This window comes from Ochlerotatus camptorhynchus, unplaced genomic scaffold (genome assembly GCF_037179485.1).
Source record: "Ochlerotatus camptorhynchus isolate MF236.1 unplaced genomic scaffold, CSIRO-AGI_Acam_v1.1 ptg000405l, whole genome shotgun sequence".
Classification (NCBI taxonomy): domain Eukaryota; kingdom Metazoa; phylum Arthropoda; class Insecta; order Diptera; family Culicidae; genus Ochlerotatus; species Ochlerotatus camptorhynchus.
Window position 1 is genome coordinate 106,657 of NW_027040891.1, and position 18,355 is coordinate 125,011.

The following is an 18,355-nucleotide window of genomic DNA, read 5'->3' on the forward strand; positions in this document are numbered from 1 at the left end:
AGGATTGAAATGTTGTGCAAATATAAATAATCCGAGATGCAACCGAAATAAGTTACGGGCCATATCTTCAACGATGGTAGAAAAAAATACATTCTATGGGATGTAACCACGAAATTGATGAAACGATGAGCATTTGTGAGTCATGCCGTAGCGTGATATCTCATAATAGAAGTCCAGTTATGAAAAAACGCCGATCGGTTGGAAATGAAGTAAATATCCAACCGTCAACTAGTGGGCAGCAGCATAGTGATGATCCAGGTCCACCAATGAGGGGCCATCAATCCGTAGATGAGCTAGGTAAGAACAGTCATCCTGATGATTCTATCAACTTTTAACTGCAACCTCCTAATTGCACTTATTAATTATTTTTTTCTTCTTCTTCTTCTTTCCTTCAGATACGGTACCATTGGTTCCATCATTGGAGTCAGTTCCATCAGTAGATGATCTGCAACGCCCATACAATGTTGAGAAGTTTAATGGCTTTGTGGAAACGTTGAATTTATCTCCAATTTCATCGAGGAACATGAGGAGCATGGATTATCGTTCAATAAAATCTCTAGAAATTACACAAGCAGTGCGAAAAAATATATTTGGCCTAAATACAGCAGACATTAGCAAAGTAGAGCACACAGGCAATATCTGGAACACTGAAATTCCACAGTTTTGTGCCTATAACTGGTGACAAAGTAGCGGCAAAACGTTATTCTAATTCAGAAGATGAACCAAAAATATTTAACTTGATTGGAAAAAGGAAAAAATAGCATGTATGAAAATAGGTTTAAAACATTGAAAATATATAAATAAATGATATATGAAAAATATTGTCTTTTTTCGCTCACATATCACAACAGAAAAGGAAATGATATATTTTTTTGACAAGGTCTACATGTCCAAATAGTTTTATTGAACTCTGAGAGGGTGCTGCCAGCTCCGAATACGATTTGGCGCGAAATGCGTCAAATGCATTTGATGATTAATTTTTGACAGCCAGATATACAGATGAAATATCAGATTTTTAACAGTCGCGTAAAATCTCATCTCGTTTAGTTTTGAGCTATAGTTAGCATTAGCAACGAAATTGTTTACAAGCTTGCATACAAATTGTTTATTTATGCGATATTGTGCTTAAATTTACATTAAATACCGTGTAAATTTACGCCATATTTAGCTTTAATCACGTGTGCGCTATATATCATAGAAATGACAGGAATTCATACGGTGTATTTAGATCAAGATGATAGGAAATCTTATTGAAAACTCAACACCGCTGCCATTCGAAAAATCCTCAACGTGGCCAATGGGCTCTACTTTCGGGATAGTAGTTTACGTTAGTTCGAAAATTTGCCACTAGGTTGGGCTAGGCTAGCGTGTCTATTAATTTTCTGAACAATTGATCTTCAGTCTTAATTTCAGGATTCTGATTCAATAAATCACCTTTATAGTGGTGAACAAGATCTACTTTGTGATGGACAGTTTAGTTCAGGTTTCTCTCACTAGGAGCTGCTAGTGGGTATAAGAACGTCTCGCACTATGGTACGTTAATCTCGAGATTCTTACCAGGTATAGGGTAATCTAGAGAGGGTTTAGTATAAGAGAGAAGAGCAGAGGCTGGTTTTGAGCAAAACGAACTGTCAAAGCCAGAACCAATCGAGCAGTGCCTACATATCTTGATTGCATTGATTGGTAGTGTTGCTAGAAACTACCTAGGCATACACACTAGAGTGATGCAAAATTTGAAATTTTCGCTCCACAATACTTAAACGATTCCAAATCGGAGCCTGGGTAACCTCTCAAAATTTGAACCCATTTGGTGAGAAACTGAGATGGCACAAACCATTTGAAGTTTGTATGGGAATTACTATGGTAAAACCAAGATTTTTGTTCATGTCTATCTAATAATTCACCATACCGGTCTGCTTCAAAAACTTTCATTTGTACTTCTTGAAAATTTTCCCAGCTACAACTTTGCTGAAGACCACTTTTGGATTAAATGCAAGGATCGAAAGTTATCAATGGTTCAATGCGCTGATGTCTTATGATCATGCTCAATCAAATGCTCAACAGGCAACATTGGTGTTTCTGGGGCGTTGAATAGGACACAAAAATCATGGCTACTATGTCACACTGCAAAATACAGTGTTGCCTGCAGAGCAGCTGCTTGATCATGTCATAAGTTTACCAATCTCTTAAATAATTAATAACCTTTTCCTGTCTCGTTTTACATAGAAACGATCTTCAGCAAAGTTGTAGCTGAGAAAATTTTCTATAATAATGTCTATCGAACTGTTTCGCAGCCCAATATGGAAAAAGACTAGAAGGCAATGAACAAAAAGTTGAAATTTCCCATAGTAATTTACATGTAAACTTCAAATGGCTTGCAAATGAGTTGTAACCTTGGGGGGCTACTCAGGACCCGATTTGAAACCATTTAAGCACTGTGGAGCGAAAAAGTCAAATTTTGCATCAGTCTAATACACACTAATCCAGGCCTCCGTCGTTCGGTAAATTTTGAACTACAGAACTGTTCGATGAAAGTTTAAAAATCAGTGAAAAATCCAATTATTAAAAAAATTATCCCGAACTTGTGCAGAATTTCAGAATTCAGTTTACCCCATTTATTGATGAAAAATAAAATTTATAAATGTTCTTGATTTCTCACGTGTAACGGTCATTTGAAAATTTTACCGAGTTATTCTGCTGTTAAAAAACCCGGTAAATTCCTACCGACTTCGGTGATCTGAATTGAGTGTGTAGGTTAATTGGCCAAAGCAGTTTGTTTTTAATCTGCTCCTCTCTTATACTAGACCGTCTCTATGGTAAACGTGGTACGTGGTACGTTAAAAGCGTTTGCTCCTATTTGCTTAAGGATACTCCTGCTGTCTTCGGCGTAGTTGTTAAAGTAGGATAAGCTGATGATAAACAGTTTAACTCAAAATTATCTCACTAGATGGTGTTAGTGTGCAATTAAAAATGCACATAGCTGTCGGCTTCTAAGTAACTTATTGTTTTGACTAACAATGAAAAACTAATCTTCAGCAAAGTTTCAGCAGAATCAAAAACTTTAAGTGCAGTAATTCTTAAAACAGTTTAGCGAAAGTTAGAACGAGGTGAACAATATTCCCCTACTAATGAACCACTTCCAAAGCTGCTACTTCTAGCTTTTCTCTCACATCACCCTAATATTAATTTTACCTCCAGTTTGGGTCATTCGTCTCACCTGTAAAGAAAAAAGAATAGGTTCCATATTAGTCATGTTTATTACTTAGTAATTATTGATTCTGTAAATCGTCATATGAAATATTGGGTGAATTTTCATCGATTACCTATTGTTAATAATAAATACATTACATTAATGCGATGTGAGTGAACTACCAGTAGATTCTTTGGTGAACAATATAGAGAATATTTAATTCTAGAGATAAATATGAACAGAATAATACGACGGAAACTTGTTTAACACTGCCATTATTGAAGATAGGAAATTTTAAAATCAAATCGAACAATAGCTTAGTAGTAATTATGAGTTGAAAACGATAATCGCATTACATTCTTGGTTGATTCTTACAAGATCGGAGACGCGTTTCTTTTAAATTAAAAAAAAATCCGCCCCCGGGTGGACTCGAACCACCAACCTTTCGGTTAACAGCCGAACGCGCTAACCAGTTGCGCCACGAAGGCTCATATCTTCCCGCAATTCACGCCCTATCAGTTGACCTTCAATTTTACGAGTCAACCGTGTGAAACGTGCCGTCCCCGTTTTGTATCGCTTCTATCGCCCATCTTTTCAAGAGAATAATACATTTTTGTTTTTTTGTTTGTTTTCTATTCTCATCTCGACGCCGGCCGATGACGACGAGGACGGGCGACGACGTGACTGACTCTCCGCTTACGTATTATAGTCGAGAGCTATTATCAACCCATTCATCGCTGCTACTCTGTTCGTCAAATGCAGCTCACACTTTCTAACATTCTCCACATCGCCACACGTGTGTTGATAGCGCGCTCAGCTTAGATGGACAATTAAACAACAATCTGTGCCTAATGAGATGATGGGGCGGTCTTATCAGAAAACATGACAAAAAGGGAGAAAACTTTTACCTTGTAATTCCGACCCGGTGCTATCTATTACTATGTTGATGAAAGTTTCTCAATGCAGCACAACCAAACCATACTAGGGAACATCCATAATCGCTCGATGAAGCGCGCGCACACTCGCTAAAAAATGCATTTCATTATCATCTGATTAATTGTCGACTGTTGCTCGATGATAACGGAGCATTATCTCTCCGACAACACATATGAAACTCTCACTTCCCGGCTGCTACTGGTCTTACAGAGTCGGCAATTTTCCACACGACTGTTTTTTTGTTTGCCATTGAAAAAAAACATCCAGCATCAAACACTTTTCCTTTCAATTACGGCTTTGTTGTTGCCGTTGGTAGTTGTTATGGCAGGGTGACAATCCCATATCGACAACGACGACTTAGTTGGCTCAATCTCACTCAGCTGTTACCCGCTGAGCAGCAGCAGCAGCATCAGCAGACGGGGAAAGGAAATCGAAAGTTTCAATTCTTTCCCCCACCTCCTCTCGTCGCTTCCCACGAGGCGAAATGTGGGAGAAATCATCGTCAACATGGAAAAATCAAGTAGCGAAACTGCATCTCTTGCGGTGCAGAATTGCAGATGCAGTCAGCCACAGTCAGGGCTGAGGGAAACGTGCAGAGATTTTCAGTTTTCTATTGCCACAATTGGCGACGTCGTCTGTCTATGGTCTTTCAGTCGTCGTCTAGATGATGTAGTACTTCCCTTCGTCGTCATCGCCGTTGCCGCCGCCGGTTGGATGATTCGGTTTCTGTTGTATCACTCTCACTTCTTCCGTTTGAGGTTTTGTGTCTTTGACTGGTTGGATGGGGGGGGGGGGGGGGGGGGGTTGGGAGGAAGGGCATGTTGCGTTGGAAGAAAGATAGAAAGAAGCGGTAGAGGGAGGAGAAAAGAAAAAATGAAAAACCCGGTGACTGAGTGAGCCAATTGTGGTGGTTTTCGAGACCTGCCTGGGCGGGTGAGGGTGGTACTTAGTATGTTTGTTTGATTGTTTAGTATTTGAGTTTATTCATTGTGGTCATTGTAAAAATGTGCCTTCAAGTCCTTTGATCCCAAGGTATAGACAAAGGGTTAATATTTTTGTTGAAATTTGCTTATAGCTATCAGCACTGGTTTAAGGTTTACTAGCTGCGTGTGCCAGGCCTTGCTCGGGATTCAATATAAGTTTGAGTTTATGCGCCGATTCAAAAAAGCATGCTATATTTTCCTGTTTTATTTGTATGGGAGCCCCCCCTTACAGAGGAGGAAGGGATCTCGAACCATCATAAGAACCTTTCCCGGCCCCAGAAACCCCTGCATACAAATTTTCAGCCGATCGGTTCAGTAGTTTCCGAGTCTATAAGGGTGAGACAGACAGACAGAAATTCATTTTTATATAGGGGAATGGATGTAATTTCGGCCTAAATGCCCCTAATGTGGGCCCATACATAAATTCAGCAATCGACTAAATTTTCAAAAGCAACCAAAAATATCCATTAGTACCGTCTCAATGACACGTTCATCTAGATACAATTGATAAATAGCATATTTTTAGCGATGGGCCCAATCTTAGATCCATAGGCCAACATTGGAGCCATTTCCCCTATATATATATTTCTATCAAACTTTTTGTTTTAATTGTTCTTACTGACTGCTCATTATATTTTTCTTTTTACTCTCTGTATTCTGTGCATATATTTTTTCTATTTTACATAACACATTTTAAGCATAACATAATTTTCTTATTTATTATTATTTCCTATATTTTAAACCGGTTTGATTTATCTTTCCTGATACTGTTTGTATTTTTAAATCTTTTTTTACTTTCCTATACAATTTTTGAGTGTTTACAATATATTGCTTCCGCGCAGTCGAACCAACTGTTTCATTCATTCATTTTTTTAATATCTTTATTAAGGAGACTTTCAGCCGTTGGCTGGCTCGTCTCCGACGTATTCATTCATTCATTGCCTTCATTGCTGAACTATTTAATTCCGATCCATTTATTTGGAAGGCTCAATCGCGTTAGCTTTTCAGAGCCGATATTTCATTGTGTGTAGATTTGCAAGAATAAAATAATACTACGTATAGTAAGGGTGGATCGATTATTCGCTGAACTTTATGTTGTTTTAAAATTAAAATCTTCTCTGCCATGAGATTTAAAAGTGATGTAAACGACACCATAATCTATATTCACTTATCACAAGATGCTCAGAAACACTCTACACTTGTACAAAATATGATTTTGAAGCGCGCAGACAAAGTGACGTAAGCCATACGTTTACGGAAAAACGGTGAACATTTTTCATTGTTTCAACACAAAAGTGAGGTGCTGAATGACTTAGGGCTGTATTTAAAATCATGGTTCATATTTTAAGCTTTCTTTAAATGAGATTCAATAGATCAAGTAAGATTTTTTGCGATTTTAAACAAAATTATCTTTTCCTGAACAATTCACTAAATGGATCCACGTTACAATGTCATCTCACGGCAGTAATCTGAACTTCTTACTTGTTCAGCTTTCGTTTTCGTGCTTTTTCTTGATTGTAAAAATCGTAGCGTAATTAGCATTCTATTTTCTCCATTACTTACTGCTTGTTTAAAAACTGTTATTTAAATGAATATTTTATAATGTTTTCAAATTTACAGCTCCTTGTTTTTTACGCTCGCTACAGAAGCGTAAAAGCCTATGATGAAAGTAGAAAAAAAAAAAATAAACTAGGAAGCTTTGGTACAAATAATAGCAGCGTTTCCATAAACGGACAAAACAATGTGCTCATGGTTATATGAGTTTAACCGATTGGTATTCGTAATTTAATCGGCTTTAAGCACTATGGTTTCATTCTTCAAACTAATTGCAGTACATTCTAGACATACTTAACCGCAGCACCACTGTATTTTCCGCTTGGATTCTGGAAGTGATGCCAGTCTTTTTGATATATTTAATGTCTTCCATGATGTACTGTTTTCTGTTTATGTCTATTTAGTTCAAATTTCCTGTTCTATAAATATTAAGGATTTATGAAAAATCTCACTAGGGATTTTGTAGACAAACGCACAAAAGCTTTTAATAAAACTCTACAAAGGATTTTTGTAAAATCTTAGATGGAATTTTAGTAAAACTCCACATGGGATTTTGCATAAAATTCTACATGCGATTTGTGAAAAGTCCTTTAAAAGATTTCAGTAAAATCACCATCTCACATGGATTGCTTTTTCAAAACCCCATAAATAGTATTTTTTTTGTATGCTTCCGCTTGGGATATTAATAAAGTCCCTCAATAACCATAGGATGTTGTGTCAAAATTCTACAACTCCAAGGGTTTTTGGGGATACATTCAATTTTCAAAACATAATTTAGGAGATTTTTGTATAATTCCATGAAAGATTTTCTGAAAATAACAAAATAAATTTAGACATAAAAAATATTCAGGAGATTTTAAGTAAATCTCACAAAAGATTTTCTGTAAATTCCATAAAAGGTTAGAAGATTTTCGAAATTGGCCAAAATTATAATAAATTTAATTTATGTTCAATAATTTAGGAGATTTTTGTAAAATTCCACAAAAGATTTTCTGTTAATTACAAACAAAGATTAGAAAATTATATTTGAAATACAGAATACAGAAATACACACGTATCAATTTCCACTAGCTCGATATCGAGTTATAGAATCATAGTAAAAATGAATTTCATGGCTACTGCGATGACGATCTCCTATGGAATTGTTGTTCTATAGTTCAATAATTCTATGCTCCCTCCGATATTGAGATATAGCGAAGACTGCAAATCAAGAAGACTGGCAACTGTTCCCTTCTTCCATACAAATGTCAAACGTCACTGATAACAGCGCCTCTGACAATCAAAGGTGGAACTTTGAAGCACAGGTGTTAGTGAGACTGCTCATAAACAGTGACTGTGTGTGTGTGACCTAATGTCACCGAAAGGAATAATCTTAACACGGTACTCGTTGTTGTTTTTGTTTTGCTCTACAAAATTTCACGGCAATTTGTATCCTAATCACAGCAAGATCAAGTAGAGAATTGAAACTCGGATCGATACCTAGGAATTGGCGGCTTCCACCTCCGTTGAGTGCACTACCGTCATTCGAAAGCTGCTGAAAATTCAAGGATTCAAAAAGAAGAAAGATACGGTACCTACATCACGATCCAACGGAAGGCGTAGCAGGATCTAATGTTGGAGAAAATTAAAATGAAAGGTTGAAGGACTACAATCCCAAACGGTACGTATTGATAATGAATATATTTCCATTTTAGATGTTGTCCGAACATGAAACCATCGGATAGTGATCCTATGTATGCTTTAACAATTCTTGGAATCGACCGACCCCTTGCCCGTTGTGGCCAGGTGCCAAAGCCATGCGGAACGGGCAATGCACCATACGAATGACCATAAATGCTTCATTAGAGGGCTTAAGAAAAGTGGAAGATAACTCTGATATAGCAAATTAATGAACGAGGAAGGTCCCACCATTATTGTGAATGGCATCATTGCCGTAGTTTAAATTTTCAAAACAGATTTACTAACGCATCTGTTCCATTTCAGCTGGAATTTCACTCGTTGTGAGCTTGAGCTTGAGCTTGATTGACCGCCCACGGTTGCTACTCTGTTACTGCCAGATCAGCTGTAATTACACAGAGAACCAATAGACGATGCTTGGGACTAGCAATCATCCTCAATGTGTAAAAACTTGTGATCTTAAATTAGGCAATACCAGCGCCGGCCGCGCCCGAACACAGGTCAAGAAAGGAATGGGAAGGATTGTGTTGACATGACACTCGCTTTGATGGAAGCCGAGAACACCTCTGCACTTCCACGAGGAATCACTGGGATGTTGGATAAGAGGGTTGGGTTTGCAGCAGGGTTCGTTTTGGTAAACGATAAGCTGAATTAATGTCCTAACGATCATATAACGCGAAGGAGCTTGGGACTAAACCCACGGTCTTCTGCTCAGTAAGCAAAAACGTTTGCCACTAGGCATACGAGCACCTTTTTAATCACCGAGTTGCTGTTATTACCATGTAGTCATATTAACAAATAAAACGATTGACGAATCTTGAATGTGGATGGGCTTGAGATTAGACTCATGATGTTCTGCTCAGTAAGCAAAAACGGTTGCTCTAAGGCCACCGAGCCCCTCATATCACATAATACCGTTGCTCAAATTTGTGTATCCATTCAAACCCGGAACCAACGACAACAACGAGTTTCGCAAAATACACGATACACAAGCGATTTTACCATAAATCTCTTTGATATGTAAGGACCTGGGACAGCGTTTTTCTGCTCAGTAAGCAGGCCACTGTAACCGACGATCTTTCAAATCCGAAAACTAATCGCAGATCGACAGGTAATCGGTGAGTTACCATGATAGTTGCTATTCAACAACTCGACAACGTCCCATCGTCAACGCCTGCTATGAGAATTTCCCATTGCATACGTCAACGAAATGACGTCATCGAGCTATCGATCAACTACCCTGGTTATCGCCTGGTACCTTATAGCACGATGCTAGGAGGCGAACCGGAAGAATTGATGAGCTACCTCTCCCCCTTCAGCTGGAATTTCACTCGTTGTCAGCATAAAGCAAAGAAAGAAACGTTTCACTTTTTACGACAATCAGAACAAAACCAATAATTGACAGCTATTTATTTCTACCTATGTGTGTGAATGCACTCGTGAATTAACACACACCATCATACACAGGTTCCACTTTTGCTCAGAAGAGGTGTTGCCGTTACTGTCTCTTTTGATTTTTGGCAGAGTTGCCAGTCTTTTTGATTTGTAGTCTTCGGTTATAGAGAATTCACTGTGTGCCAAAATCCTATAAAATTCAATTAAAAGAAACAGTTTGGGGATTTTTGTAAAATCCCACAACAGATTTTCTAAATATTCAAATAAATTCAATTAAAAAAAAATATTCAGGAGAGTATTGTAAAATCGCACAAAAGATTTTCTGTTAATTTCATAAAAAAAGAGGATTATTTTTCAAATATGCCACAAGCAAAAATTCTTGGATCCCATTAATGTTGCTCAAAAAATAAAAAAATAAATATGTTAAAAAGATACTCACATAGAGTGTTTTCCTAAACACGTCAAGGGAAGTTCAACAAGGTATTTTGGAAAAATTCCACATGGGATATTTGTTAAATTGCACAAGGTGGAAACTTCTTAATGGGATTCACGCAAAATTCCACGAGGTAGATTTGTAAAATCATTCTACATGTTTCGTAAAATCCCACCGGAGATTTTTTTTTAATTTCCCAAAGGTTTTAAAAATTGCACAAGAAAAGTGTTCAAATCTCACATGAATTAAAAATAAGGTTTGAAGATTATTTTTGAAATATGTCTTTATTCTAATAATTTCATTTTTTTTTAAATAATTCATTAGATTTTTCATAAAATCTCAAAAATGATTTTCTGCAAATTCCACAAAATGTAAGAAGATTATTTTTGAAAAATCCCAATAATTTTGACAATATTTTTATCTCTAAATTATTATGGAGATTTTGGTAATCAAAATTATTAGAATTTACGGAAAAACTTTCGTGGGGACAAAAGATTTTCTGTAAATTCTAGTTAATTAAATTGTTAAAAAAAAAAAATTAGGATTTTTTTGCAAAATCCCACAAAATATTTTCTGTAAAAGAAAAGTGTTTGATAAAATCTCACATGAAAAAATAAGGCTAGAATGCTATTTTTGAAATACATATGCCAAAATTCAAATAATTTCAATTTTTCTTAAATAATTCAGCAGATTTTTTATAAAATCGCACAACAGATTTTCTGTAAATTTCACAAAAGGTTAGAAGATCATTTTTGAAGAATATGCCAAAATTCTTATCAATCAAATTTAAAAAAAAAAATAGTCAGGAGAATTTTGTAATTGATTTTTATTTATTTTAATATTATATATTCATATTCCTATATATAATAAATTCAATTTTTAAAAAAATTATTCAGGAGATTTTTGCAAAATCCCAGAAAAGGTGCCCTGTAAATCCCATTAAAGGAGAGAAGATTATTTTAGAAATATGCCACACGCCAATATTGTTGAATCTCGTAAAGGATTTTCAATAAATATAAAATAATTGTTAAAAATATATATCACAAATAAATTATGATAATTTTCACAAATAATTTTTGAGACAACCCACACTAGGGTGTTTCATTTTGAAAAAAGTGATGAATTTTTGATAGGCCACCCTCCAGTTCGATTCATAGCCCCAAAATATGAACCTGTGCAAAAAATGGTAAAGATTGATGAAGGTTTAGAGGTCGCGCCAATGATTTGGATTTTGTATGGAGATTTTGGTGAATTAGTATGGGAAATTATTGATTTTCGTTTACATTGCTCTAACTTTGGTTGTAGTTGTCCAAACGTTGAAAAAAAAAAAATATGTGGTTGTCATGACAATGATCAACAAGCCTGTTGTTGTTGCGATGAAATTGGCGTTGTTGCCTTGTACATATTCATCTGTCAATTTACCCTATTTTGCCATTTTTTCACATTTTTATAATTCTTGATACGCTGCAAAACTGAGCGTAGCAACTGTAGGCTTTTTGTTTATTGCCATAGCAATAACATACTAAATTTTTTCGACATTTGGACAAGTAGAAGCAAAGTTATAGCGATATAAGCGATTTTTTAAATTCTTCCATAGTAATTCCCATACAAATTTCAAATCATTGGCGCGACCTCTAAACCTTCATCAATCTTTACCAATTTTTGCACAGGTTCATATTTTGGGGCTATGAATCGAACTGGAGGGTGGCCCATCAGAAATTCATCACTTTTTTCAGAATGAAGCACCCTAACCCACACGAGTGTTTCTACAAGGGAAGTTCAACATGGGATTATTGTCAAAAGCGGATTATTGCAAAATTCTACAAAGAAGTTTTGTACAATCATTCTTCAGATTTTCGTAAAGTCCCACCTGAGATTTTCATAGTTGAAGATGCTAATTTCAAATAATAGACTAAAGTGGTAATTTTTATGCGATAGATGAGGAGATGAAAGTATAGAGTTGATAGTTCCGTTAGAGTACAAGAGTGTGAACATTCTATATAGAGAGTAGAAAGCGAGCAAGGGCAACTTTTTAGGAAGGTACAAATCGGTTTGATCATCTCTATTTGCCAAACTCCCCCGTTGGAGAGGGATGGTGAGGGATATTCCCCCCGACACCCACCACTGGCAAAAACAGATGATCAGCGACTCGCTCATGTACCGACGATGTGTTTGAAACAGTACTATCGATTTTACCGCACTCAAATTGTTATCTGAAGGCAGGCATTTGTTAAATCTCATAAGGGTTTTAAAAATAGTACCAGAAAAGTGTTTGATAAAATCTCACGTGAAGGCTTTGCAACCGCATGGGATTGCTGTTAAGTCCCACATATGATTTTAGCTGGATCGGATGAGGGATATTCGAAGACACTCACAAGGTTTTTTTTTGTGTGATATCTCACTTATGAAGTTTTGGCATTTCCACAGGGTTTTTTTTTAAATCCCAAGAGCAGATCATTGAAAATTCCCAGGGAAATTTTGTAAAATTCCAGAATGGATTTTTATTTTTTATCTGTTTCATTTGTTTTCCGCCGATCTTGTTTTCCGTGCTCATCACCAATACTACTGACTCCAGGGATGCAGCCTTTTAAAGAATATTTGTAACCGTCCAGTAGGGCAAAAGAGATTAAAAAAAGATCAAACATGCAATTTTTGTAAAATCTATCACCAGGTTTTTGAAAAATTCCTCAAAAGATTTATGTTAAATCTGGCGAGTTATTTTTGAATGTTTTTGCAAACGATTAAATATCACTATTTAGCAGTTTTTTATGCACTTTAGATGAATACACCTCTCTTAGAGACAAAAAAAAAATGAGAGAAACTGCTTTAAATTAGGGTTTAAGATACTCATTTGTTAAGAAACCACATAAGTACCGCTTTCGGTCTTTTGTTGTTTTCTAGCATTTGCGATTTATGCAGATTCTCCAGGGATAAATGATTCGTATAGGGTTGATGTAAAATCCCACATGGGAGATTTGTAAAATTTCACAGATCGGCTATTTGTAAAATATTTCAAGGAATCTGTGCAAAATCTCACCACAGATTTTAGTAAAATTTTACATGGATGAAAAAAATCTCACAAGAAAAGTTTTTTTTTTTTATAAAATCTCACATGAAAGCTAAGCAGAATTCCACAAGGGATTTTTTAGATTTTTTTTTTGTTTTTACGTTAAGCGATTTATTATAAATGTGTCCATAATGTTCTGGAAAATTTCATAATAGACTATTTGGTTGAATCCAACAAAGGTTTTTGTAAAATCCAACATTGGATATACGTAAAGTATCACTAGGTTTTGTTTTTGTAAATCTGTCAAGACATTTTTATCAAAAACTGCTTAATAGATAAAGATTTTTCAAATCTCATTGATACATTTTGAACAACCCTACAGGGGATTTTTGTTCAATTCCTATAGTACATACAGAAGTTTTGTTAAAAATGGGTTTTTTTTTAGAAAATCTCTTAAACCAGTGGGTCTCAATGTATATGAATTTCAAGTGGGTTGGAGGATCTCAATTTTATGGAATCAAAACTGAACAAAAATGAGCTATTGGTTTCCAATGTATTAAAATTTCACATTATATTAAGAATTCATCATCATTAAACCAATCAATCAAATCTTTTGACGGAATAAATAGCCTTTCATAATTCAAAACCATGATAATGCTAATGATGGATCCAACTCTTAGCCCTGCGTAGGTTTTATAGATTTATTAAATTTAGTAATTTATTCATTAAATTCAATGCCATTATTCATTAAATTCAATGCAATTTTTCGAATCAAGGATATTTTAGACGTTTCTGATTTAAATATTGCCCAATGTTTTCATACGCCATTTTAGCAACCATACACCATTTTGGGGATTTCAGCGTTTGTTAAGCCTTTTGGCTATTCTAGGTCAGTTTTGGAGTTAATAGGGCAATTGTTTAGGGCTTAGATCCATTTTATCGTTATAAGGCAATTTTAGGCATGTTAATGGCCCATTTTGTCGGTTAGATGTCTTTTATGTAGTTGAAGATGCTAATTTCAAATAACAGACTAAAGTGGTAATTTTTATACGATAGGTGAGGAGATAAAAGTATAGAGTTGACAGTTCCGTTAGAATACGGCAGTGTAAAAATTATTTATAGAGAGTAGAAAGCGAGCAAGGACAACTTTGAGGAAGGTACAAATCGGGTTGATCATCTCTCTTTACCAAACTCCCCCGTTGGAGAGAGATGGTAAGGGGTACTATTACCGGTAGGAGGGTTCCAACATAATTGAGAGTTCAATTTTGGCATTGTGTTTCAGAGCATCTATTGGCCAAATTTGAGTGCTCTAGGACTTTGTTTACCGCCCTGACGATAATAGGTTAAGGCATTGCCGAAGCCAACATTTCCCCTAATGAGGCCATTTTTGAGTTTTCAAATATTGAAGCTTTTTTTTTGTCGATTCTTGATTATTTTTGGTGTCATGGGGCATTTTGCCTCTACAATATTGGTGGGTTGCGAGTTTATGGAATTTCTCAAAATGTGTCACAATCAACGGTTATGACCCGCTGTATAAAACAATTTTTTCAGCAACTGATAATGGATATTGCTAAAATTACATAAGGGTCCACACCCAAAACGACGTATCATTTAAAGAAGTAGAAGGTCTTCAAATGCTGCAACCACCCATTAGGTATATGAAAATACGTTGTGGTGTCTTAAACTGGTCTGAAATATGCTACGATGTTTATATATGCCCCTTAAAAGGATTTTTATTAAATCTCCCATGGGGTTAGTTCCACATTTCAAATTATTTTTTGCAAAGTACGTTATGGTTGTTTTTTGTGAAATGCCACTAGTAATTGTTTTAAAATCCCATAAATAATTTCTGTACAATCTCACCTAGGACCAGAAGCGTGCTGAGAACTCGCGATGGATGTGTTTCTGCAAATGTCTAGTATAAGAATATGTCTTTTGTTTGCTTTGTTAGGCTTTGTTAGTTTAGTCCCCTCATCTCGATGAGTCTCATCGTCGCCCGTCGTTGATGAAACAACGAAGCCCCACCATAAGTTCCTCCCCTGAAACTATCCTTCGATCCCTGTAATCTCGGATATGCCGTGAGTACTCGGCCCAATTCCTACTAAACCTAGAATTAAGTAAAATTTTGTTGCGAAACAATGAATTATCGGCTCCGGAAAGCTACCGCGATTGAGCCAAAAATTTCACTTAGGAATTTTGATAAAATGTTTACAATTTGTGGGTGAAGTTTTTTAAAACTACAACGTGGATTGTTTTGCAAAATTTCACAAGGGGTTTGTACTTATAGACGCCATCATTCAATTGGAATTGTGAACAGTTCCTCAAAGGATTAATTTTTAAATTTAGCTAAGAATTCTTGTTAAATCTTGATCAGGTTGTTCATAAAGTAAGTCGACAGCTATGAGGAGGAGATTTTGTTAGGACAGTGTGTATGGTTCATACAAATGTTTGAATATTCGTATGAAAGACCCTCAACGTAGATGAAGAGGATGGATCTAAAATCTATCAAAAACTATCTACATAGATTATGGAAACGCCCTTATTAATTTGTGTGTCGTGAGTTGGATTCAAAATAGAGTATTTTGTTAAATCCCAACTGAAGCTTTTGAAAAATCACTTGAATTTTTTGTACAATTCCACAAATAATATAGAGATTAAAATAAAAACTCACAACTGATTTTTTTGAATAATCATTTAGAATTTTTGTTAAATTCCGCTAACGAGATTTAGAGATTTATGTAAAATCTTTCCAAAGGGTTATCTACGAGATGTGTTGGTGATTGTCGCGTGGATTATGGACAGCCGCAAAGCTTTTTTTCTGGTAAAATTCCAAAGATGTTTGCACTTAATGTTCGGTAAAAGCCCACAAGGCACTTTCGTTTTGTAAAATCCGATTTTTCCCCCTAAAGCGGCTCAGCAATTTAACTCCAGAGCCCAAATGGGAAATTCTCACAGGTCTTTTGAGTTATATTTGATGACATTTCAGGACGAATGCTTAACACTAGAAACTGAAACCATGGAAGTCAGCTTCAGAAGCCTTACGAGCCAGTATCAAAGGCTTCAAACACTGATTCTTGATATGTCTTTGGTCGAATACAGAGTCCATTCTCATTAGCGGCAGCAATATAAATTTGCAATAACTGCATTGGTCCTTCTGATTATAATGCCCTTAATTTCCAGCATCCAATAGCACAAGTAAAATTTCAACTGTAGATCAACCCTACCAAAAGTTATGAAAAGTTCCCCCCAAGTGCACAAACTAGGCCATTAGACGAGAGCAGTAAGGCAAACCGAATCCACTCAAAGTGAACGCGCGCTGGCATCATCGCATTATTGCATCGAAAGCCAAAGTCGTTAGACAGCAGCAGCAGCAGCAGTAGCATCTAGGAAAGGAAGGAAGCAACGATCTCGCTTGACTCCGACTGCAGCGAAAGGAAAATTGCATATCTGCAGCAACAGCAACAGCAGCAGCAGCAACAACAACAACAACAGTTGCATGTGTGTCGGTGTCAACCACTTCCAAGACCTGCACTGCAGCGTCTTCTTCTTCATCGTCATCGAACCTCGAACGCAGGAACGAGTTTGGAGAACTTGAAAACAAAAGGAGGGGTTGAGGGTTGGGGGAGATCTAGGTGTAATTGCAGCCAGTTCGCTCATCTTCTACTTTTTCTCGCTGCGCCCCGTTAGTTATACAGAAGCAATCTTCTGGTTTCGCTACTTGCATGTGATGTTTATTTATTCGAAGCAAGTTGCACAGGTTATTTTTTCACTTTTCATCACACGCACTTGAATGCTTGCCGTGCTGCTGCGAGTGCATTGCGTCGATTTTACACAACGGGGAATGGGAAAGGGTGCGACGGAACATGATTTTCCAGCTACTCATCGCTTTGGCTCACGACGACGACGGCCGTTGCTATGTTTGTCGCATCCGGTCGTCGTCGCTTCTTGAGAGCTATTAAAAGTCCGATGGGCTCGCTGCACGATTCATCGATGATTGGGCTGACCGGCGGATGGGAGTGAGTGAGTGGGGGATAGGATTGGAGGAAGATTGCGCGATAGTCGTTGCAAAAGGGTTGTTTTCAATTCAAACCGTTTCCCGAGAGGTCTTTGTTCGGATTTCACAGGAAACCATCAACTCTGGTCCGGCAGAGGAAAGGATGTTACAACACCTGACGGAATCATATTTATCTGGAAATCTTCATGATGAATGTTGTTTTCTTATCACGAACCAGCCTTGAACTTGGAGCATCAGAATTTCGTGATTCTGTCATTACGGTTCCGGTTCATCGAATCATCAGTGTCAGTCAATTTTGAAATGCCAGAGAGATGCAAAATTGCATTCTCCCTCTCTCGCTGGGTGCAAACTTCCTTCCTTGCTCTGACTGACTGACAGACTGACTGCACATCATCACATCGCACGAGGCAAAGTATAGTGACGTCTTTCGCAAAGTGTGCAACGGACGGAAAACGTGGTGTTAGTTCCTTGACGGAATGAGGCCGACTCGGTACTCGGCTGCACGGGATGCTATTTAGCTGGGAGAGTGAGTTAGAACCTTGACTCTGATCTAATAAAGTGGATCGCACTGCACTGCACGGCACCGTGGTGCACCTATTTTCAGACCACAAGACTTCCCGTAGTCGTAGTAGAGTCCATCCATTTTCTAAGGCGATGCAAGTGACGGTGGTGGTGGTGGTGGTGGTGGTGAGGAATTAATCAGCAAGCAACCGCTCTCGCTTTGCTGGAGATGAGATTTATTTATAGGGAGAGATAATTTTAGCGATTCCAATGAGGGCAGGAAGTGCGTGTAGTGTTGCGCGACAGTCGCTTTTGATTAATATGACATTTAGACTGCTTATTTCACTAAATGTACTTACTTGGTGAGTGCGTTTCAAGTTTATGAGTTCAAAAGCGAGCTATTTTCTGTTTTGGGCGGTGCTGAGATTGAATTAACATTGAATTATGCTTTTCAGGAAGAGTGAGTCACTGGCCATAGATGCGATGGGAAGTTGAAAAATAAATTAATATTTGGCGGGTCTAGAAATAAATCCGACCCTAGTAACCAAAAGGCCACAAATTATAATTTTTGCCATACAAGGCTTATATGGGCCTTTAAGCTTTATATTAGCCTTTATCATTGTATATTATATTGCAAAAATGTGAATTAGTGGGCTATTTGGTT

At 36.9% G+C, this 18,355-nt stretch overlaps 1 non-coding gene across 1 annotated transcript; it reads right to left on the minus strand.

Annotated features, from left to right (window-relative positions):
- Window positions 1-3,604: 3,604 nt before the first annotated feature.
- On the minus strand, window positions 3,605-3,678 carry TRNAN-GUU (transfer RNA asparagine (anticodon GUU)). The gene has a single exon. It is a non-coding gene; the product is annotated as a tRNA-Asn (tRNA).
- Between the last annotated feature and the right edge of the window lie 14,677 nt (window positions 3,679-18,355).